The sequence below is a fragment of the Polypterus senegalus genome, chromosome 16 (assembly GCF_016835505.1).
Source record: "Polypterus senegalus isolate Bchr_013 chromosome 16, ASM1683550v1, whole genome shotgun sequence".
Taxonomy (NCBI): Eukaryota; Metazoa; Chordata; class Cladistia; order Polypteriformes; family Polypteridae; genus Polypterus; species Polypterus senegalus.
In genome coordinates, this window is record NC_053169.1 from 56,085,342 (window position 1) to 56,110,600 (window position 25,259).

Below are 25,259 nucleotides of genomic sequence, written 5' to 3' on the forward strand. Positions count from 1 at the left end.
AAACAAAATACCTTGTGAAATAAATAGACCATGACACCAAAAGAGGTTTGGGGTAGCCACCTGTATTCTTGATTCAGGCTGCAAAAATGAGGTTTTGGTTGCAGAGAACTGTACAGATTGAGTCCACAACAGAACTGAGATGGTTGGGTTTCTTTTATGGCTGGCCATCGGAAGTGATATCATCTGGACCAGGGACAGGAAGTGATGTTCTTGGGCTCAGAACCAGAAGTAACATTCTTGGGGCTTGAATGGGAAGTTACGTCATCAGAATCAGGAAGAGTTTCCCATGTCTGGTCTGCAGAGATAAAAGAGAAAGGTTTACTGCATCCCGCCACCCCCTGGCCTGAAATGGAATTACGTTCTTTTGGTCCTTTTAGCTGCCTCTCATGCACACGTGTTTGACAAAATGTAACATAACGTATGAAAAAGGGTCTCAGCACCCTGAAGCATAAAATATATTGTGGCATAAGAATGAGCATTATGTCCAGGGAGAAGCATGGTTTATTACCTGGATTGATGACCTAAGAAGAACGATGGATGGATTGGCCAGCTGGATGAAAAAATAACTTTGTGCCTAGCTGGTGTAAAATAATGGATGGACCTGTGGAAGCCAGAAGTTGGGAGTGGTTCCATCTCCAGTGCTCTAGGTGGCAGTGGTCCTTGTATGAACATCCAGTCAGGACACCCACAAGGGTGCTAGGGAGATGGAGTCTGGAAGTGCTGTAGGGGTCCCTTGGGATTAATAGAGGGCACTGTTGAGGGAGGACCACCCTACTTTCTCTATGGCTTGGAAGTGCTTCCTAGAGGAGACAGAATGGAGCAGTCAGAGTTGGGAGGCAGCAGGCAACACTCAGCAGAGGAGAGAAGGAAGAAGAGTTGATGATTTATTGTATTGATTTATTGTATAATTGTGGCTAATTGTTGGAAGAGGTGTTCATTAAAAGGTGGTTTGAGGAATCAAAACCCTTTATTTTATTTATATACTATGGGCTGTATTGCTGTGTCTGTGGTTTGGGGCTCTCTGCAACCCTCCTTGTGACTGCAATATTTATATTTAAATATATAAACAATAATTATAATTAAGTTAACAAATGAAATGCTACAAGAAACCAAAAGAGAAGCCCTAAACCTTGCAGAGGCCATTACATAACCGAGAGCACACCCAATCTCACCCGTTTTTCCATTCCTTTGGAAAGACCCAGCAAATGTGGCAGGGGTATTGATGCTAACCACCAGTCTCAGTTCTGCAATGACACTTTTCCCCACTAAAATAAAAAAGGAAACTTAAAGAAAGATATCCCTGGATTTTAATTAGCCCTTACAATTCAATAAAAAAATTTAAAACACTCTACATACTGGATGAACATAAATAGAATGATATTTAACCTTCATTACACCAGCAGAAAAATCAATAAATTGCCACCTCCCATTACACAAATTATTAATATTTACAGAGATTAGTCTTGTATTGCTTTTGAATTATGTTCCTAAATTCATTTTTATAATTTTGGATGTTGGTGTTACCAGTGTTCCCAGAAGGAGGTCTTTCATCTTGCAGGGCACCCTGGATGTCATTGAGAGGAGTTGCAGTGCACGGCTCAATGGCAACTCTGGTCTGTACCGGGAACTGAGAGGAACGGCTGTGAGGGCTCTGAGGGCAGATAAAGAGGTGTTTGTTAGAGGAATCTCTGAGCAAGTGACACACCACCTATGGTCTAGTGACCCACGTCCTGCTTACAGAGGAATCGAAGTATTACACACATTCTATTCTGATTCTCAGAGAGTCGCAGTCAGGGCGACTGAGGGACAGTCCTTACCGATGACACTACAGTTGTGACCCACTCGGCTGGCTACTTTGAGCAGCTCTTTAAAGCTGATCCTCCGGCTAGGACACTGGATATCTCTGGGTCCACAGTTTTTGAAGATGATCCCCCAATTAGCTGTGAACCACCCAGTCTCAGGAGATTGCAGAGATGGTGAACCAGCTGAGGGTAGGGAAGGCTGCAGGGTTGTGTGGTATCTGGGATGAACTTCTCCAGGCAGGTGGTAAGGCTGTCCTCCTGGCATTGCAAGCAATCTTTGCTTCTATTTGGGAGATGGGCGTCATCCCAAATGACTGGAAAATGGGACTTGATGTCCCCATCTGGAAAGGGAAGGATGATCGCCTGGATTTCAGCAACTACAGGGGGATAACACTGCTCTCGATGCCAGGTAAGGTCCTTGCTAGGGTCATCCTGAATAGGATCCATGATCACTTGCTCACCTACCAGTGACCGGATCAGTCTGGTTTTACACCTAAGAAGTCTACCATCGACCACATCCTGGCACTGAGGGTTCTCATGTAGTCAATATGGCAGAGTTTCTTTGCAGCCTTTGTCTATTTTCATAAAGCGTTTGACTCAGGTGATCAAGCTGCCCTGTGGGACATCCAGAGAGTTTGTGGGATTCCCTAAAGGTTGCTAGATATCATGGCTGGCCTATACATGGGCTCTGTGAGTGCTGTGCAGAGTGGAGGCAGAACCACTACGCTCTTTGCAGTTGATTCTGGGGTTCATCAGGGGTGTGTTTTTGCTCCTAGGTGAAGAAAAATAAAAGTCTTTTTATTTTATACGTGCCTCCAGTGTGAATCTGTATCGGGTCGGGTGCTTATATAGCACCTTTTTACAAGGGTCATTTCTGGAGGGTGGGACTGGACCACGTGACTGCCTGGGGGTTTCCAACCAGGATCCAGAGCTGTTTCATCATGTGGTGAATGCAACAATGTGCTGTACCAGTGTATGCTCCCCAACTCTGACCTGACCTGACCTGAAGTATTATTATTGTTAGTTCTGTATCAATTTTGTGATATAGTGCTGCCATTTTGTTTGGGGGGGAGGCACCATTTAGTCCCATATTTTACATGTGGCCCCCATATTGTTTATAGCAGTGACCACGTTGTTAGTCAAGTGATTTGTGACCTGTGCTCTGCTCTTATAAACGATGGCAGCACATACAGTAACTAACGATAACCACACATTGCTTCAAAAAACAAGGAATAATCCCTTACTTTGAGATACAAGAGTGCTTCACAAATTATATAAAGGAGGGTTTAGTATGGTTTCAAATTAGTGCAGAATTGTTTGAGTCTGATTTTGATGCAATTCACAGGAAAACTTTGGCTAGTTTACATAAAAATTACTGCTAATAAAGAGTCATCGCTGAACAAAAATAGACAAAACTGGTGTGTAAAAGGCTGAGAATCAAGGCAGTAGACTGTTATTCTGGGCTGACTTACACAGTTTTGAAGAAACGAGCAGCTTTTCTGTGCTCCATGTCTTTCCTCTTCTACAATACGTTTCCTGTTTGTATCTTTCAAATAGCAGAAAGCAGACAATGTTATATTTTAATTGTTTTTTTAAAAAAAAGCTCCCAACGTGGCCTTTTAAATTTAAAATCCATAGATTATGATATTTACTAACTTTGAGGAAATATACACACTGTTTTGGGGGAAAAGTGACATGAAAATGATTTTACTATATTCTTTATTGTGTCGGCAGAACAAATGATATTGTAGAAAATGAAATGAAAAGAAGTGAGCTTTTGATTCACAAGAAAAACAAAACACATTTTTTTATTGGTCGACCATTAAAAAGTCAGAAGTAGAAAGAGAAGCCTTGGCTGAGATGTAGGAAAACAATTTAATGCTAATGCAAGAGGTTCAGTCACTGGACAGCCATCTATTATAGGCTGTCTGGCTTAAGAAAGAAAAAAGAAACAGACATAAGGAAACATAACTTATTTTCCACAATGAATGACAATCGGTGCACCTTGGAGTGAACCATATTTAACCCTTAAATGCAGGACCACCTGCCAGTGTATGTATTTCAGGCTGACCATTTGAGACTGGGTCGACAGCCCAGGACATGATATAGAGCAAGAACTGCAATCGGATCATAAAGAAACATTAGATTTATGACCAGTGAAAGCTCTGAATCTTTAGAATACCCATTGCACGATCGAGACAATAGAGAATTTATTCAAGAAAAGAATAACAATTTTAATCTATGCAAAAATGTGCCTGTCATTTTTAGTAGAATTTGGAAAGGGACTTCGGCCTCTGATGAGGCTAAACTCAGTGTCTTTAGTGTAGCTGAATTTGTTATTTCTAAGGGGGGATCAAAAATATCCGAATGTTATCTTCATTACGAGTATTATAAAGCAGTACATGTTTATAGTATTCTTTATCTTTTATTAGTAACATCAATTCTATAAATGAGTAATGGCACTGTAAACTGCGTTATTTTGACTTTAGTATTAGAATGGTAAAAATACAATAAATTACATTTATTATTTAGCACAGCATAATGCCACATAGGTACCCTGAAACACAAAAGTAATATGAACAACACATTTAAAAAAATTATAGACATGCTCCAAATTTAAATTTTAGAGAATGATGTGGCATTTGAATTCTAACTGCTGATTTAGCATTGGACAAGGTAATAATATAACTAGAAAAGAACATCATAAATGGTAGTAGATATGTTAATAGTTATGTGACAAAAATGTAACATTCTCAAACAAATAATTTTCAAATAATGAACTTACCCCTTTGGACAACGGCTTTATATCAGTCATGAATTTGTCTTCATAATAATAATAGTATCACTAAGTTTTTTTTAATGAAGTCAATTAGTAAATTGTAAGAATTTTATTAAAGTTCTTTTTTAATACATACATTTATCATACAATACATATAAACCTATGTAGGGCCTACCTACCTGTCCAGGATTACTTATTTCCTAAACAGTACATACAGAAATGCGCACATGAAATATACACAATTTTAAATATTAAGTACATAGCTATATAGTATACAGTATTATATAATATATATTAAATATTAGTATTAAGTACATAACCATACTGTATACAGTATTTATATAACAGTACATACTGTATATATGTATATTAATATTCAAATATTAAATGCACATGTTAAATATATATAAAATTAAATATTAATATTATGTAGATAGCTATATTGTATACAGTATTATAAATTATATATTGTATATATATGATATCTATATTAATATTTTATTATTAAATGCACACTTTAAATATATAAAGAATTGAATATTTTCTGTTTCTGAGGACCTCCTTGCAGGTTCAGTTCAGGCATATAATAACTGGCCGAGACAACAGGGAACACTACCACTAATGCTGTCATCTCTTTCTTTTCCCACACTGCTAAGAAGACACCTGGTGAAGGCATTTAACTCCATCCCTTCTGGTTCATCGGCCATAAAATCCTCAGCATCCTGGAAGGAGGCATCACTACTGGCCAGTGCGACCTGCTAGATGGAGCTCTGCTAGAGCAACTGCAACCCTTGTTTATTTCTGAGATCCCTGCTGACGCACATCTATGAGCGCTATTTTTGATTGTTTAAGTTTATGTTTGCTGTCTCCAGACAATAAAAGGGGTTGGCACCCCAAAGTTTCCTCACTGTACCTTCACCTTTCATTCAAACATCCATCCATTATCCGTCCCGCTATATCCCAACTAAAGGGTCACGGGGGTCTGCTGGAGCCAATCCCAGCCAACACAGGGCGCAAGGCAGGAAACAAACCCCGGGCAGGGCACCACCCCAACGCAGGGCACACACACACACTAGGGACAATTTAGGATCGCCAATGCACCTAACCTGCATGTCTTTGGACTGTGAGAGGAAACCGGAGAACCCGGAGGAAACCCACACAGACACGGGGAAAACATGCAAACTCCACGCAGGGAGGACCGGGAAGCAAACCCAGGTCTTCTAACTGCAAGGCAGCAGTGCTACCCTCTGCACCACCGTGCCGCCTCATCATTCAAACACCTGGCCATAATATGTATAAACACACTCACACACACCCAAACACATATATATATATATTTATATATACAGTATATATATTTATCATGTCATGCGCTTGCACATAGGAGGCAGCTTAAAAGCTTTTGTGATGGTTATCATGTCACCAAACCAGGGACTGGTGCTGTGTTCAAATAACTTCTTTCTTCCTCCCTCTACAGAACAGAACATTGATGGCTGTTTCACCACTGACGTCACTTTCAATGTCTGCCTTCCTGGACCTGCCCCTTCCTGCCTGGGACCCGTGAAGATCTGCCATTTAGAGTTAGTTCTGTTTTGAGGTCACATCTGCAACTTATGCTGGGTATTTTATGCTTATAACTTGTAATTATACGGGGTCACCAGAAGGGTGTCTCAAAGTTTTGTATTTGTTCTATCTCCACTTTATATATATATATATATATATATATATATATATATATATATATATATATATATATATTGTCAATGAGTGGACACTAGGTATGCTAGGTGGCACTGTTGCCCACCTTTTTTCCAACAGACAGATGCAGGACAAAGTTTAAACAGCAAAAAGTTGTTTAATATCTTCTTTTAAATGAAGCCCTTTACACATTACAGCCACTAATAAACAGGCAAGAAGCGCCAATAACAATAATTAATCTCTCCTCTACACCTCCCAGCAAGCTCTGTCCTACACCTCCCGACTCCGACTTGCTCGCTGGGTTCCCAACAGTCCTTTATTTAATCATTGACTTCCATTCCTGCTCTCATGTGACTTGCTAGCTTTTGTGGGTCAGATGGAGGGGTTGAGTTTTCTTCAACCCAGTAATACTTGGGGGCTTCCATCCCCATTACTTGGGAGTACTTCTGGGCTATACAGAAAGTAAAAATCCCCTGGTCTTCCTGCAGCATCTCCTGGCAGTACCCACAGTACCAGCTGTGAAGCCGAACTCCAGATCCAATTATGCCCTGTGGGAATCTGGGGCACCACTATGTTGCAGGGAAACTACCATCTATCATCCTGGGGGAGGAAGTGTCACAAAGTGGCCGTCCATCACAATATATATATAATCTGTATATTACTTTTTAAATGTTAAATGCACACATTAAATATATACAATTTGTATATATTACAGTACAATGTACAGTATTTTGTCAGAGGAGCATTTTATGGGTTTGAACTGAACAAATATGGGGAAGGAATTAAATGTGACACTGTCTCTGATATCCAAGAGTCTATCTGAGAATTGCTGGGGCAAGGCAGGAACCAAATCTGGACAGAAGTAACCAACAAAGTCCATCTCAGGGCTCACTCAACCACACATCCACACTACGAGTGGGCCAATTTGGAGTCAACTAACCTAACACACACTTTGGTGGGCATACAGTAAGTAGGCAGTGAAAAAACAGATTAGCCAGAGGAAAAACTCACACAAATGCATGCAGACTGGGATGAGGGATGATGGACTCAATGCTACACACTTTGTCAATTTGAAAATTTAAGCAGAAGAAAAAACTGAAGAGAGATGTCAGACATTTCCATCCATCCATTAACCAAACCGCTATATCCCAACTACAGGGTCACAGGGGTCTGCAGGAGCCAATCCCAGCCAACACAGGGTGCAAGGCTGGAAACAAACTCCGGGCAGGGCGCCAGCCCACCGCAGGGCACACACACACACACACACACACACACACACACACACACTAAGGACAATTTAGGATCGCCAATGCACCTAACCTGCATGTCTTTGGACTGTGGGAGGAAACCGGAGCACCTGGAGGAAACCCACGCAGACACGGAGAGAACATGCAAACTCCACGCAGGGAGGACCAGGGAAGTGGGTCTCCTAACCGCAAGGCAGCAGCGCTACCCACTGCATCACTGTGCCACTGTCAGACATTTTATAGTGAATTTCCAAAAAAGTATCCAAAAGGAAGATGAGAGGCTGAGATAAGTGGCATGATGTAGATGAGACTGATGACCATGATATGTGGAATATTATGGGAAAGGCATTCATCCAGCAGTGGACAGATATTGGCTGAAGTGATATATTTATGCTCTCAGGGAGTATTTCACAGGCTCTGCACAGAATGTAAGATTGGGAAGCCGTGGGATGTGACACAATCATTTACTGCTTTTCCTTCTTTAAATTTACAATGGAGGAGAATGCTTTAGAGGACTTCTGATGTCACTTCCTGTCTGGCTTCAGAAGTCCCGCCTCTCTGCCTCCACTGATCCTTAAACAATCGCTAAACCAGAAATCATCAATGTCACTGTCAATTTATTTATATAGCACATTTGAAACAACATTGTAATGCTGTGGCCAAAGTGCTTTACAATAATTGAATAAAAGAAAAACAAAACAATTAACATAAAAACATAAATAGAAATAAAATATATGAACATAAAATAAGATACATAATGTATAACATTATTTCTATTTATTATGTATCTTATTTTATGTTCATATATTTTATGAATTTTAGGTGTGGCAGAAAAGTAATGAGACTGATTTTTTATTTACCAAAGTTTTTATTTTTTTCAAACATCAATGTTATCCCCTTCAAAGTAGTTCCCTTGGGCAGCTACACACCGATGGAGACGTTGTTCCCACTGTTGGTAGCAGCGCTGGAAGTCTTCAACCGGTATGGTCTTCAGCATGTCCGTTACACTCTTTTGGATGTTTTCTAAAGTCCCAAAATGACGTCCTTTGAGGACACTTTTCAGTTTAGGAAAAAGGAAAAAGTCACACGGACTGAGGTCAGGTGAATAAGGGGGCTGGGGAACCACAGGAATGCCTTTTGAGGTCAAACATTCTGTTATGGAGAGGGCAGTTTTTCGGCACCATTTTGGCACAGACCTTTCGCATGTGCAAATGTTCAGTCAAAATTTGATGAACGGTAAATCTGTTCAAATTTAATTGTTCACTCAACATTCTTAATGTTAAACGACGGTCTGATCTCACAAGAGTGTTCACACGTTCGATGTGTTCATTGGTTTTCGAAGTTGAAGTCCTCCCTGAACGGTGTTCATCTTCAACGTGTTTTCTGCCTTCCAAAAATGATTTGTGCCAGCGAAAAACTTGAGCTCGGAATAAAGAAATGTTCCCCATAGGCCTGTTTTAACTTTTCAAACGTCACACTTGCCGTTTAATGGCACAACGTTGCTCCAAATTCCGCTGTTCCATTTTGCATGACGCACAACCAAAAACACAACTTCTCTAATAGCAGTCACAAAAATCACGTAGTTAACGGAAGGAGTTGAAACTCGCACTGAGCTATGGGAGGGTACTGATACACGTGCTCTATCAAGGACAACAGCGCAGCGTTGCCAGATGGCTTGCAGTGTTGCCAGTCTCATTACTTTTCTGCCACACCTCGTATAATGACAAAGAGGAAACCATCAGTATTAGTGAAGGTCACGGGATGCAAGTGAATAGAAATGAGTCTTTAATCTTGTTTCGAACAGTTCAATTTTAGACGACGCCTTTATGTGATGAGGTAAAGAGTTCCACAAGTGAGGGGCAGCAGCTGCAAAAGCCCTTTCCCCCTTGGTTTTACACTTGGTACGAGGGACAACAAGAGACAACTGACCAGAAGATCATCATTATAGAGTCAGACCTTCACTAGAGATGGACCTACCTTGAGTGAATGATTATTCCCATGATCCAATGGAACTTTGTATTTTTGTTATTTGTAATTTGTTATCATTGTTTTTATTATTATTAAGTCTCCTTTGTCATGTAGTCACTAAAAAGGGCTATCAAACATGACCCCCAACACGCTATCGGTGGGTTTCTCTTCTCATTACTATATATGTGTGTGTGTTTTTGTGTACTATGATTTACTATGGCTACTTCTGCAGTGCACTTCTTATATATACAGTAAATGTCTACCTGTGGAAGTGTGTGTGTCTGTCCAGCCTGGAAGTGAGAGGTGGAGTCGGGGTAAGGGCTACTCCTCCGAGGAAACAGAAACTCGCTTAGCTGCTAATGTACAAGCGAGGCGAGCACATCGGCAAAACAAAACCTCCGAAGAAAGACAAAGTCACTTAGCCGCTAATACATAAGTGAGGTGAGCACGTCGGCAAAATGAAACCTCCTAGGAGAGAGATGTCCAGAATAGCTCCTTTCAATTACCTGACGTTTCTACATTTCAATTTTTTTTCGGACAGTTTCAATAGTTTCTAGGACCCCAGGATTTTTACAGCACAAGCTTACACATTCAGTTGATCTATAATTAAGAAATAGCCTGCCATAAAGCATGTTGTGTGTAAGGACGAAGATTTTTATCAGAATACTTTTAGCAAAATAGCTGGGCTGAAATACATCTGCTCAAGGTACTACATTTTATTTAGTTTTTGTTTTGAGAGATTGTTCTGGAGCTACACAAAATGTTAATTGTCATTTCTTTAATGCAGCTTTTAAACTTTTAAATCAGCCTATACTGTATATCAATTACAGCAGTAAACTACTCAAATGAAAAAAAAAACTTTATGAAAGCAGAAGATTTTATTGAAGTGAAAATCAAACATTTGATTAGGAAGATTGTTAAAAACATATTATTTACTGATTTCTGTGAGTGTACTTTATGTTGCTTTTGATGCTGCAAAAAAAAACCCAATTTTTTTAAGAAATCTAGTCGAAAAGGCTTTCTTAACATCAAAATGTGTTTTTTTAAAAAGATGAAACATTTTAATTTTATCAAAGCAATTTTTCATATACATTAAAACAGGAATAGCATTCTTTACTTCTTCAAAGGCACTTTTTCTTACTAAAAGCATTTGGAAAAGTATTTATTTATTATTTTTCAGACTGCAATCACCTTCAAACTGATCTCTGCTAAATGGTAAGCTAAATACAAAGCACAACAGATTTTCAAAATAGTTTGATTTATAATTTAAAAAGAAATCTCAGTTGGTATTTTTAATTTATGGTACATAAAATTAAGTAGTCTTAGTTGAGATATTTCAATTTATACTGTTTTGCACAGATACTATGTGTTAAAACCCTGTTCAGACCTGAATATTTTTCTTTTCTCCATATTTGACTCAAATAGGAGAAAGTTACGTATATTTTTCTTCTTTTTTCATATGATTTTTTTTTTTATTGTGTTGACAAACTAGCAAAGATTAAATAGAAGCATACATCCTTTTGTATGAATTCCCGGTCCTGGGGTTCTCTTCTTTCTGCTGCCATTGTTTTGTCGGTTCTTGCAAGTGGGTAAGAAAACTTTTCACCTTTCCCAAGCCCATTTCTCAAATGAATAAAAGCAAATAGAAGACAAGGCCAAAAAGAAAAAAAAAATCCCTGAATCAATGAAAGCTCCTCAGCTGAGTAAGCATAAGGCTAATATCAGTGCAGCGGTCCAGTGGGATTAAAGAGTCCCAAAGCAACGCTGAACCAGTTCCAGCCATGCACTGTAGCAGGTGACTTGGGTCAGAAATAAGGGTCCATTTTGACGGGAAGGATTTGACTGTAAGAATCTGAACACATGACAAACATGCATAGACCTTGAAGTTGGGGGGCTACATTTAGCCGATAATAAGTGATAAGCAAATGACATTGAATTCATTTTGCTTTCAAAAAATGAAAAAGGTGTGTGAAACACAGCCAGCGAGATTCACACTATTGACCTGTGGAGAATAATTTTATTATATATAAAAGCTTTCCCATCCTTTATTTTTTACTTTTGGCATTGGCATTGCAAAAGAATTGCAAAGAGGCTGATGGGAAGACAGCCTGACAGCGTGCTGTACACAAAGTGTAAATACGGATACCACTGCTGCGGTGTTCTGGGTGAGAAAGGATATTTGGCCTCAGTTTTATTAAACTGTATATGGAGGGAAACTTGTCAGTTTGGAACATCACAACCTATTGTATTTTGTGATGTTATATTTTACAAAACATGTAAAATGAGATCTGCACAACAAACAAAACCAGTGACAACATGGTGAGTGTTGATTAAGTGTGCAAATAGGAATTTTATTGTACCGTATACATGTGACAATAACTCTGAATGAATGATGACACTACATTTTTTTTGTCAAACCAAAGCCTGGTGTTCAAAAAAACAAAAAAAACAAAGCCATTGTCCACCTGCTTATTGTTGCCAAGGTTATGATACCAATCATGTGCACAAACGATAAGAAGAATTGTGAATGATTGGAAAACAAAGCAAATCCTACAAAAACCTAGATGAAACAGAACAAAGCACATTATTTTATTTTATATAACACATGATGATTTGCTCTTGTTCAGAGGAAGGTAGAAAGAGAATGACTGGGAATGGGATGTTTGACCGAGTAAAGAAGTTTGTAAATTTGATTGTTTTTTTTTGTTGGTGGACATTAATGCAAATACATTTTACGGGCAAGCTGTTTTCATTTTAGGAAGTGATGCCAATATAGAATTGTGATTTGTAACGGCTTTAAATTCAATTTGAATTAATTATCTTTGAATAATCTTTATATTACCGAATATCATTACTGGAGTAGTCCTCTGTAAATTGACTCCTGCAGCAATCCTAGTAAAGCCCCCCACAAACACCCCTCATAGCTCCGCTACTACAGATGCCTTTAGTGGTCCATGCAAACATGTGTAGAAACATTTGTGTCAATTTTTAGGATAGTGGAGAAAAACAGTGCCAAATAATGATGGTTGAACTACTGACAAGCAAGCAAGTCTAAAAGAAAGAGAAATAAGACAAAATGAAATATCAGTGTGACGGTTGTCATCCTGTCTCTAACACATTCAGTGAAACAAGGTTCTGATTCCAGAGTCAGAATGCAGTGACTGGGCTACTGAACAGATATTTTCCATCCACAAGCTAACCTACATAGCAAAAGCTAACTGCATATGCCTGAAATGAGTAATAAAAGTGTAAAGCAGTGATAGATTCAGGGTTACACTGTGTTATAGGAAGGTAAGAGAAGCAACATAACTAGTGTAAAGTAATCAGATTAACAGCATCATCACGTTAATGATGACCATAACAAAAGTGTGAGGAAAAAAGTGATTTAACAGTTCACAAAAACTAAATATTATAATTTAGTTACTCATACAGAGGAATAACCACGAAATACCCTGGCTGCACAACAGAATTTAATGTATTAGAAAACTGTATTAATCAACCCAAATAGGTAAATATTCAAAATGCAAAATTACAAAATACAAGAAGCAAAAATAAATCAAAATTCTAAAACATAAAAAGGCAAAAAAACAAAAACGAATCAGAAATTTCAAATGGAAAGAAAACTCCAAAGAAGCTAAACATTAATTAATAATTCAAAAAGATCAAAAAATCCAAATAAAAAAATCCAAGAATATAAAAAAACACAAAACAAAAAAGCTCAAAATAACAGACAAAAATATTTCAAAAAACAGTAATCCAACTGGTGTAGTTGGCAGGATTCCTGATTGTCTGTTTGGCAGGGGGCCTATATTTCATTCACATCTAATTGCCCCAAAACCTTGGCACAATTACTCCGAACACAGTCCCAGGTTCAAATAAAGTAATTTTTTAATTAAATAACAAGATTTCCTCTTCAGTTATTCTCCTCTATCAATTCTTTGTCTCATATTAGTGTATCAATATTGTTCCATTTTAATCATCAAGTAATTTAAATTGAATAAAAACATTCAGCATGTATAGAATTAAAGAATGTATTCCTACTTTAAATGTTGGTGTATTGAAGTTGGTATGCACACACACACACACACACACTTACAGTATTTACACACATACACATTCAAGTCCTCAAAATGCTCAAAACAATAAGAGGACCAGGGTTTTGTTCTTGGCTCAAGCAAAGTTTTCTTTCATTTAATATTTTTGTTTTTTGTTAAATACAATTTTGCATCTTTTATTATTGGTAATGTTTGTGGTCCTCTTACTTGTTATGTTTTGAATATCATTGTTCTTATTAATTATGTGTGTATTATGTTTATTTTTGTTTAGTTATATATGCTGTTCCCTTAGAATTGAATATCTGTTAGTGGACCTTACTATTGGCTTATGGGCTGCTGAAATGGTTTGCCTTGGGTTGCCTCCATTAGTAACTATTTCATTTACAAAGATATTGGTTTTTGGACTTGCCACATCTAGTCAGAGGTTATGCAATTCCTCTCCTGCTTTCCCTAAAGTGGCATTTGTAAACATTTTGACACTTTTTCATTATATTTTGAAAATTTGAAGCCAAAACCCCTTTGTATAGAGATGATTTTTGGGGTCAGACTGTCTGGAGTGAGGCCTACGTCTGGAATGTTCTAGTCTGGTTTATTGATCTCTTTCGAGCCATCACATCTTTTGCTATTTGAAGTGCTCTCAAATTATAACATAAGGATTTTTTGTTTAGCCTGGGATGCTACTGTTGTTCTTCACTAGTTAAGGTGGCTAGGTAATTGCTGCTGGTTTCCCTCTTACTTCTGCTTGAAGTCACCATCAGTTGTGAAGGAAATTCTCCTGCTAACAGCAATAAAGTAGTATTTTTTCAGGTTGCTGCCTCAAATCATTCTCCTTTGGCTGTTAATGAATACACACTTTTCAGCCATGTCATTCAGTTGTAGCAGTGCTGCTGTGGGAAGAACTCCATTTCCCAGCAGCCCAAGGGGGATTACTCAAACAGCATGACTGAAACAGAAGCAGGGGCAGCTGGGAATGAAAGAGTACAGCAGGAAAGTTGAAAAGGGGGGCCTGGCAGAGCAATGAGATATTGGTGTTATTGTGTATCCTGTACAACGTGTTGTCTGAAAAGTCAATTGTGCCTTGGATCATTTTCCGCTAGGATGAACGGGCTTTCTCGTGCCTACCTGTTGTGTCGTTTCACTCATTTTCTGTGGAAGCTGTTCTTGGGATTGTCATCTTGACACCAAAACATTTCATCTGCTTTTGCTGTATTGGACTGTATAAGGACGTTGTCGTGAGTGTTGTTGTGGCGAAAAATTCGTCACCAGAAGGCTTTTTACTTGTGAATGAAGGCTAATAGGACTCGAGATAGACAGAGTTTTAAAGCTTTATTGCAATAAAACAACACAAAAAACAACACAGACTCAACCCAATACGGCCAAATTGAGCTGAGCACCATACATTTCAGCAATCGAAGTTTATATAACAATTTTTTATCACTTTGACCTCGTTCAATTAGCTCATTTGCTGTTTTCCTCTGATTCCCTTCTACTCCTGTCAGACCAATTTCTCCCTGCAGCTGAGCCCCTGGTATTTCACTGTCTATTGTTCATTTCTAGTTTCTGTTTTTGCTTATTTCTTTCACTGGCCAAGGCTGGTACAGGCATTCATCTTCCTTATATGGGCTTTCCTCTCATCACTTCCTCTTTCTCGAACTTTTAAGCTGGTTTGTCTGATGCTCAAAGCTAAACTTTTAACTAAAAAAGAAATATGGTATGTACTTTTATTTAATCATTGTGCGGCAGTCCTGACTTGCCTTAATTTCTACGCTAAAGTTATTTTCTAATACATTCTTCTATATTTATTGCTAATGCCTGAATTTACTAATGTTTCTTTCATGCATTACATCATTGTCACCTTGCTTACAGCAAAAGCCTTTTGTTGCCTTTTTGCTGATTCACCAATACAGCTGGTTTCTTACGTGCCTACCAGAGCCATTTTCTCTCTGTGGTATCGTTCCTTAGCTTCCCAGCCTTGAACACAGGTGTTCTCCTCATCCTATCCTAAGCTGGTTTCTGCACATCATTGCTTGTTCTTGTTCTGTTGCTTTTCTCACACTAGCAATTCTGCTTTAACCTTAAAAATAATGCAATATGACTAATTATTTAGGTAACTATTTGCTTAACCTATCTTATTTGCTTAACATTCAAATTTATGCTTAATCTAATGTTTAAGAAGCTTTTAATTGCTTTTTATGGCTCTTTATGTTAATTTGCTAATTTATGCTAATATAAAAAAATTTCTCTTCTACATTGTTTATTGTTGTGGTTCATTGTTATGTTACAACTGTGTCGCTGTAGGGGAAAGGGGAGGTTTGTCTGATTGTTGTTGTGGGTATTGGGTTTCATTTAATATATTATTTATTCATTCATTAGTTTTGTGTCTCTGCTTGTGAGGGCTTGTCAGGGCTGGGTGCTTCCCTGGAATTTCCACCAAAAAAATAAATAAATCACTGTCTCATTGACGGTGTGAATCTTAGTGGCACTGAACCGCTACAAAGTGTGTCTGCCTAATATTAAGTCGATCCCCCATGTGCCCACTTATCAATTGGGATTCATTAGGGTTTGAAGCATAGTATTGTAATATTAGTGCAATTATCAACCCCAATATGTCAGAAAGTTTTTTAAAAATTGGTTGTTGGGGCATCTCATGAAAACATCAGATAAGCAATATCTTTCAATACTTTTCATTTGCATTCTGCATGATCAGTGCCTTAGAGGTTGAAAACGTCTTAATGGTAGCCACACATATAAACAGTCCCCAAAACAATTAGTCCAGTATGAGGTCATCGAGACTTTAAACTATTCCAACAACATTAATCACAAAGAAGGACTCATCAATGGACAGGACAACAGTCCATCTCAAGGCCCACCAAGCACACACCCACACAGAGCCAATTTAGAACCAGCAGTTAACCTATAACACACAGTTTTAAGGGTGTAGGAGAATGCTGGAGTTGCTGCAGAAAACCGACACTCACAGAACATGAAGGTGCAAAATACACATGGATAACCACCAGGCATGAGAATGAAATGGAGGATGTTGGATCAGTGGAGCCGCAGCCCTAACTGTAATGACAATGTGAATGTCTGAAGGCTACAGTAGTAATAGTATTATCATTAGTAGTAGTTATACTAGTAGTAGAAGTAGTTGTTGTGCCAATATAACCAATAGTGTCTGTTCATCCATTTTCATGCTAATCTGTCTTACTCATAGTTGCATAGGACTAGAATCCATCTCAACAACTGTGGATGCCCTTTAAGGCCATGTCGCATTTGATGACTTTTCCATCGATTTTCAGCCATGGGCTTAATTTACATAATCTTAGTGAGCTGGAGGCTCCTGTGAAGGTGCTGTGTAATGTGACAGGCCCAGTGACTCAGTTCAGCTAGTTTGTGACATCGCTGACAATTTATGAATGCTCATCTGGAAGTATGACACATAGAATGTAACAACGAGGAATGGGGAACATGGCTGTTTTGGACCTCAAAAACAGAAAAGAAGTTTGTCTGTCTAATGTCTTGTGTTTTATGTATCAAAAGAGAATGAAAAAAAATTAAAAAAGGGTTGAGGTGGCAGCTGAACTCGCTTTACCTCTTAAATAGATAGATAGATAGACACTTTGGTCTAAACAAAAAAGAAAATTAAAAAAGAAAGAAAACTTCTGACTTGTCACTCACACTCCCAGTGAGGCGCTGTACAAGTTCATTGCTGTTGTGCTGAATAATTTGTTGGCTAAAAGTCCCCACTGTTGTCGTGTCAAACAGAGGATATGCAGCATTGTTTATAATGGAACTCAGATTTGTTTTAATTCCCTCCTTCACCACAACCTCAAGAGGGTCATGAATTATAACCCATAACTGAACTTGACCTGTTAATTAGCCTGTTGATTCAGGGCCAATCTTGAAGTAATGTTACCAGCCCAGTACACAACAATGTTGAAAATCGCACTGGCCATCAAAGAGCTATAGAAGATGTGAAGAATCTCGCTATTCACATTAAAGAAACACAGTCTACTAAGGAAGAAGATCCCACTCTGCCCTTTCTTATATAACTCTTCTTTGTTGTGAGACCAATCCAACCTGCCATTGATGTGGACCCCCAAGTACTTATAGGAGTGGGCTACCTCTACATCCAAATCTTGAATGGTGATCGGACACAGAGGCTTGTTGGTGCTAAGAAAGTCAAACACCAGTTCCTTGGTTTTGCTGATGTTAAGATTCAGACGATTCTCTTTTCACCAAGAAACAAAGTCCTCCAGATGACTCGTCTCCTCTGTCTTATCCATCTTATTAATACGTCCCACAAGTGCAGAATCATCTGAGAATTTCTGCAAGTGACCTGACCTGATATTACATTTACAGTTGTGCTTGAAAGTTTGTGAACCCTTTAGAATTTTCTATATTTCTGTATAAATATGACCTAAAACATCATCAGATTTTCACTCAAGTCCTAAAAGTAGATAAAGAGAAACCAGTTAAACAAATGAGACAAAAATATTATACTAATAATAAAAATATTACACATTTGTGAGTGGCAAAAGTATGTGAACCTCTAGGATTAGCAGTTAGTTTGAAGGTGAAATTCGAGTCAGGTGTTTTCAATCAACGGGATGACAATCAGGTGTGAGTGGGCACCCTGTGTTATTTAAAGAACAGGATCTATCACAGTCTGCTCTTCACAACACATGTTTGTGGAAGTGTATCATGTCATGAACAAAGGAGATTTCTGAGGACCTCAGAAAAAGAGTTGTTGATGCTCATCAGGCTAGAAAAGGTTACAAAACCATCTCTGAAGAGTTTGAATTCCACCAATCCACAGTCAGACAGATTGTGAGGAATTTCAAGACCATTGTTACCCTCCCCAAGAGTTGTTGACCAACAAAGATCACTCCAAGAGCAAGGCGTGTAATAGTCGGCGAGGTCACAAAGGACCCCAGGGTAGCTTCTATTCACCTGAAGGCCTCTCTCACTTTGGCTAATGTTCATGTTCATGAGTCCACCATCAGGAGACCACTGAACAACAATGGTGTGCATGGCAGGGTTGCAAGGAGAAAGCCACTGCTCCCCAAAAAAAACATTGCTGCTCATCTGCAGTTTGCTAAAGATCACGTGGACAAACCAGAAGGCTATTGGAAAAATGTTTTGTGGGCGGGTGAGACCAAAATAGAACTTTTTGGTTTAAATGAAAAGCGTTATGTTTGAAGAAAGGAAAACACTGCATTCCAGCATAAGAACCTTATCCCATCTGTGAAACATGGTGGTGGTAGTATCATGGTTTGGGCCTGTTTTGCTGCATCTGGGCCAAGGCGGCTTGCCTTTATTGATGGAACAATGAATTCTGAATTATATCAGAGAATTCTAAAGGAAAATGTCAGGATACCTGTTCATGAACTGAATCTCAAGATGGTGGGTCATGCAGCAAGACAACGACCCTAAGCACACAAGTCGTTCTACCATAGTATGGTTAAAGAAGAATAAAGTTAATGTTCTGGAATGGCCAAGTCAAAGTCCTGACCTTAATCCAATCGAAATGTTGTGGAAGGACCCGAAGCGAGCAGTTAATGTGAGGAAACCCACCAACGTCCCAGAGCTGAAGCTGTTCTGTATGGAGGAATGGGCTAAATTTCCTCCAAGCCAGTGTGCAGGAATGATCAAAAGTTACCGGAAACATTTAGTTGCAGTTATTGTTGCAAAGGGGGGGTCACACCAGATACTGAAAGCAAAGGTTCACATACTTTTGCTACTCACAAATATGTAATATTCGATCATTTTCCTTAATAAATAAATGACCAAGTATAATATTTTTGTCTCATTTGTTTAACTGGTTTATCTTTATCTACTTTTAGGACTTGAGTGAAAATCTGATGATGTTTTAGGTCATATTTATACAGAAATATAGAAAATTCTAAAGGATTCACAAACTTTCAAGCACAACTGGATAGTCTGAGGTGTGCAGAGTGAAGAGTAAAGCACACAGGCCTGTTCCTTGTGGTGCTCCAGTGTTGCTCACACAGTCCTTGAGCGTCACATACCACATGTTGAGCATTCATACAGCACTTGCTCTGTCAGGCAGCACACTATAAGTGGTGTGCACAACTGGCAAGATGGTGCTGGCCCTAGGCATGGGATTGCTAACTGTGACAAGATTTTCAGTTGTGTAAACTGACATGGCTCGATCATCTAGAGTTGCCATCAAATCTGACACACCTTACAATTTTATGACACGTAAAGTGACATCGGTTTTACCCAAGCACCAGACTCAAATTACTTTTCTTGAAAGCAGCAGGAAAACTCAACAAACTAAGGACAGAATGCTTTTATTTTGTGCATGTTTTTTCTGTACAAAGCACAATAGTTATCTAATTAACGAAATGAACTTGCTTTATTATGTGACAGAAAAATGTAAGATGCAAAAAAATCCTATATGCTGCTTATAATTGAGGATTTCCAAATAAACTTCCCTTATTTCACAATGAGCTGGTGATTCCAACTGGCTATTGTGTATTGTATTTGTAAATCTGCCCACTGATAGGCTGGCATCCAGAACTGTCCAGCTGTAGTTCCCCATATCTTTGAATTGGGTTAAGAATGCTTTGTTATGTTATATCTGCCCAAAAAAAGTACTCTTTTGGTTAGAAAATGGTGTACCATGTCTTCTATTTGAATCTCCCTGTTAAAGTCAGAAGGGCGACACAGTGGCGCAGTGGGTAGCACTGCTACCTTGCAGTTAGGAGACCCGGGTTCGCTTCCTGTGTCCTCCCTGCGTGGAGTTTTCATGTTCTCCCCATCCAAAGACATGCAGGTTAGGTGCATTGCCGATTCTAAATTGTCCCTAGTGTGTTCTTGGTGTGTGCCCTGCGGTGAGCTGGCGCCCTGCTTGGGGTTTGTTTCCTGCTTTGCGCACTGTGTTGGCTGGGTTTGGCTTCAGCAGACCCCCTTGACCCTGTAGTTAGGATATAGCGGGTTGGATAATGGATGGACGGATGTTTCATTCAGAAACAAAAGTAGTAACTATTATTGTGTAAATCACTATTTTATCCAGAATTATTATATTTAAAGTCACACTCTGAGGTGCTTTAACCCCGAGCTTTTGATTCTATGATGCTCTCTGATGGCCTACAGGTTCAGATTCCTTTGATGCCATTCTGTTTCCTCACAGGTGCCGGTTTTGTAAGGCACAGAAGAAAAGTACAAAAGAAGCCATTGGCTGAAAACGAATCCTTCCTGTATCTCCTCTGTGATCCCTTGGGCTGACCTTTGCCTTGATGCCAGGGGTCATCTTGACCCTGGCCGGCCAAACAAAAAGTAACAGACAATCAAAGCAAATTAATAATTTTTTTTTAACCCTGCGTTTGACACTCGGCTTCAAAACATTGAATCCATGGGATTTTTTTAGGTCAGCAGATGCCTGGAGAGGCACAAGAGATGGAGAGGTCTCAGCAGGCATGGGTTGCATCTTTGGCTTATCTAGGCAGGTACAAGCGCTGCCTTCTTTTGACAGATGAGAACCCATGGTGCGCCCATGACTAGGAGGACTGTGGTCATATTGGAAGAGCAAACAAAAGGGAAGATGGCTATTCTCTCCAAGGGGGAAGCTTTGAGTGGCTTTTCTAGATCAAACAGTCCAGTGTGTCAAGTTAAAATAGAGCAAAAGAAGAACTTTCTTTTTCAATAAATCAATATGCATTTCACAGATACTTTCTAATGTGGATTTGCAACAACGTCTTTAGAGAAAGGTTTATTGGAGGAAGATGTGCTTGTTGATATTGAAAAAGTGCATCTGAAATGACAAAAATGACAGGGCTATAAATTACACCTGACTCGATGGCCTTTTTACCCTTTATTATAATATTACAGACCCCTGTCACTGATTGCTGCTACTAACTGATCAGGAATATAAACAAGCAAACCCTGGGGCATACACCCTGCTGACTTAATACGGCCATGGAGACCCGCTTAGCAGGATTAATTAGATAATTAGTACAACATCACACTAACTTCAAGCTGAATGTGCGATCTTTTCTTTAAAACCTTTCTAACCACTAGAGAACTTGATGAGGTCTTTGATGCCTAGATAGGACCGTGAAGAAAAAGAAATACTGGTCACTGATACAAGCAGGTAGTTAACAGGCTGCAGGTTCACTTTACACATCTGCTGTCTAGCGTGTTCAGCTTATTTGACTTACATTTGTGCTAATAGTGATAGTGAGGCCGTTGTGATGTGATGATGAAACAAGCGCACTTTACACCATGACAGAATGTTTGTACCTTAGTGTTCAGTTCACCTGTCCTCTTATTTATTTATTTATTTATTTATTTGTGTTATTGAGTGCTTGATGGCTTTTTCCTTTTCATTGTGAAACTCTCCTCTTGGTGCCACTTCAATGGAGGTGTGAGCTGGATTCATTGGGGGGTTGTGTTACACTGAACTAACCCTTCAAATCCGGCAATGCAGAAGACGCACATTCTCAAGGGCACAAGGAGCATGTAGAGCACAGCACACATTGTTCACGTAAATCGAAAGTGGCTGGCTAGATCACAGCCCCCCAGAAGGTAACACCCTAAAGGGTTCATCTAAATCAATGTGTATTTTGTATCATTTCAAGCCCACACACATTAGATTATCAGTGCATATTTTGTTGCATTGCAAAAAATATACAACAAAATATCATTTAAACATTACAAAAAGCAAATATAGCAAATAGCAGGTACCTACTCACTCCTGCAATTTCTACAAAGACCTCTGGTAATGACAACAGCAAAATTCAGTAAATGCCCAAGCACCCAATCAATGGACAGAACTGCAAGACTGTTCAGTCTTAGTACATCAGTCAGTGTAAGCACTTTTATTCAATTTATTAAAATAATCAGCAGCTCTGCACTGGCCATATTGACTGGTAACTTAGAAAACACACACAGTGCAACGCTGTCATCTGGGTAAAATATGTGAAAGTTCACTTCTTAGATAGATAGATAGATAGATAGATAGATAGATAGATAGATAGATAGATAGATAGATAGATAGATAGATAGATAGATGAAAGGCACTATATAATAGATAGATAGATAGATAGATAGATAGATAGATAGATAGATAGATAGATAGATAGATAGATATGAAAGGCACTATATAATAGATAGATAAATAGATAGATGTAAAAGGCACTATATAATAAATAGATAGATGTGAAAGGCACTATATAATAGATAGATAGATAGATAGATAGATAGATAGATAGATAGATAGATAGATAGATGTAAATAGGCACTATATAATAGATAGATAGATAGATAGATAGATAGATAGATAGATAGATAGATAGATAGATAGATAGATAGATAGATAGATAGATATTAAAAGCACTATATAATGTCATTTCCGCTCCCGGCCACTATATACATATTCTTAGTTCTGAATCGCAATCTAATTATTTGGGTGGTTACCTACCAGGTGATGATTGTGGCTGCTCAGCCAGTTGGCAAACATCTGCCACGTCCTCTCAGTTGTGAGAAACACATCATAGAGGTTCAGTCTCCAAGGGAATACAAAGTGTGTACACCTGATGAGCCCCAATAATACATATGTGTGTGTGTGTGTGAACGTGGTTGTATTTGTGTGTATACACGTGCAAATACACACACATATATATTTATATATATTCTATAACATTAATGTGTTCTAAAATTTTAAAGCTCAATAGCATTCAAGTATGGAAGTTCTTGACACAGTGTTAGAGTGAGATTTGGATTAAATGCGCTTAAATCTAAACAAAAATCATTAATAATGTATTGTGAAAGCATTTATAGTAAAAATAGGAGACTATTTCATTATTCTTCTAGGGTTTAATGTGTATATTAGATCAAATAATAATTTTAAACTAGAATATTTCAGAACATCTTTGTGAATTATTTTTAAGCATTATCATATTAAATCCTCTGGTGACCTCCCTTATTCCTGTTACTTACTGTTTGTAACGTCTGGCACATGAATAATTTATAGCACAAGTGGCACTCCGCATTGTACGTTTTGGCAGAACCAAAAAAAAAAATTGAAAACAAAAGTTTAGATTTTTTTGTTACATTGCAAAATCTAAAACCTTATTTGTTAATATCTTAGTGTTCACTGAGACAATTAAATAATGTTCGTACATAAAATGTGAGTCCAATGGAGAAGAAGAGAAGAATGAAGATAATTGCACATTAAAAAAATTCCAATGCCAAATGAATGTGAATTACTTTACATTTAATAATGTTGCAACATTAACTGTTGAAAGTTAGAGTTGAGGTGAATCAAGCAAATATACTTTGCAGTATTAACTTTTGACACTTTTATGATTGTACGGATTAATCAAAAATATTTTCTACAATTTAATTTGGCATGTATTTAATCTATCTATTTAATAAAATCCTTATTACTTAATTAACAGTAGCTTCTTTACTGGAAACCCTTCTCGTATATTCGGTGTACTTTCGCGAGTTTTTCGTTTAGCGTGGGTTATTTTGCGGAATATTATTATGTTACGTTCGACCCTGAAATCAAATTAAGCAGATCCAGCAGACAGATACATCGTTGTTATTACCATTTCGTCTTTTTCCATTCGGTCGCAGACTTGCGTTTCAATCGATTTAAGGACGTACATTCATTAATTTTCAAGCTCACTTTGTTCAATTCAGGATCACGGCGGCTGGAGCCTACTGGTGCCGCATTAGTAGCAAAGCAGGCGCCTGCCCCGGACGAACACCAGCCAGTAGCAGGCGCACACAAGCTCTTTACCTCAATGCTAATTTGGAGTTGTCAATAATCCAAATTCCTAACCATACGAATACACTTAAAAACGTCATGGTAGCCGTGAAACTACCAGGAGTGAAAGCAATTCAGTTCCACTTCGATCATTGCAGACTAATTAACAGCAAGCGTGAAAGGTGGGCTTATTTTTACTCGGCGGCTCAGCAAAGTTCGTGGCTTTGAGACGGAGGAACGTTAAGTGTGCAAGCGTGTGAATCTCAGGACAGAGCTGAAACCCAGGCCTTCCCGACTGCATAGGGCGGAAAAATGTTTCTCTGCACAAAACGAACGCATTGCCAAAATGGAATCAACGTTTGTAAAGGACAACAACTGCACCTTACCTTCTCGTGTGATAGGACAGCGATAAAGGCGTGATAAGTAAATGGGTTTATACCGGCGAGCACATTCACCAGGTCCCTAAAGTCGTAAATCATCTTGCCGACAGCTGGTGCTGATGTCACGTTAATCCAAATGTATGAGAGGGGCAGGCTGCAGCCACTTTCCCTGGGACCCGAAGGGGACTTGTGAACATATTGCGCCCCTGTCATTGTTACATCAGCCTTGCTGCAGTGACACCTTGCATTTCTCAGCGGCTTGCACAGATTATGGACTGTTTAAACGTTACAAATCATAGAGGCTGCAACCTGCCGTGGGCGCCGCGCGGAGCGATTAACAGGAACGGTTTCCACTTGAAGATATCTCCACACCGATGGTTCAAAGTGAAGAATATCTGATTCAGCTCAAGGACCTGAACTTTGGAGACGAGATTAGTGACGGTCAAGCGACATCGCTGACTTCCAGGCGCTGAGGGTTTCCGGCTTTCTGCTGTGGCGCGTCACGAGTGTACTTTACTTTCGCTAAACAGAAATTGTCTACACGCCTGAGATTCATATATTATGTGCAGATAAACCAGATTAAAACACT

The 25,259-nt window shown here is 38.8% G+C and overlaps 1 long non-coding RNA gene across 3 annotated transcripts; it reads right to left on the minus strand.

Moving 5' to 3' along the window:
• Window positions 1–25,259, minus strand: LOC120516599. Of its 3 annotated transcripts, none has more exons than XR_005630868.1 (3): window positions 24,677–25,259; window positions 509–800; window positions 1–295 (listed from the first exon to the last, which is right to left on the minus strand). It is a non-coding gene; the product is annotated as an uncharacterized LOC120516599 (long non-coding RNA). The 3 variants fall into 3 exon arrangements; XR_005630867.1 differs by lacking the exon at window positions 24,677–25,259 and adding an exon at window positions 1,173–1,263; XR_005630866.1 differs by lacking the exon at window positions 24,677–25,259 and adding an exon at window positions 1,525–1,565 and having other exon boundaries at window positions 2–295.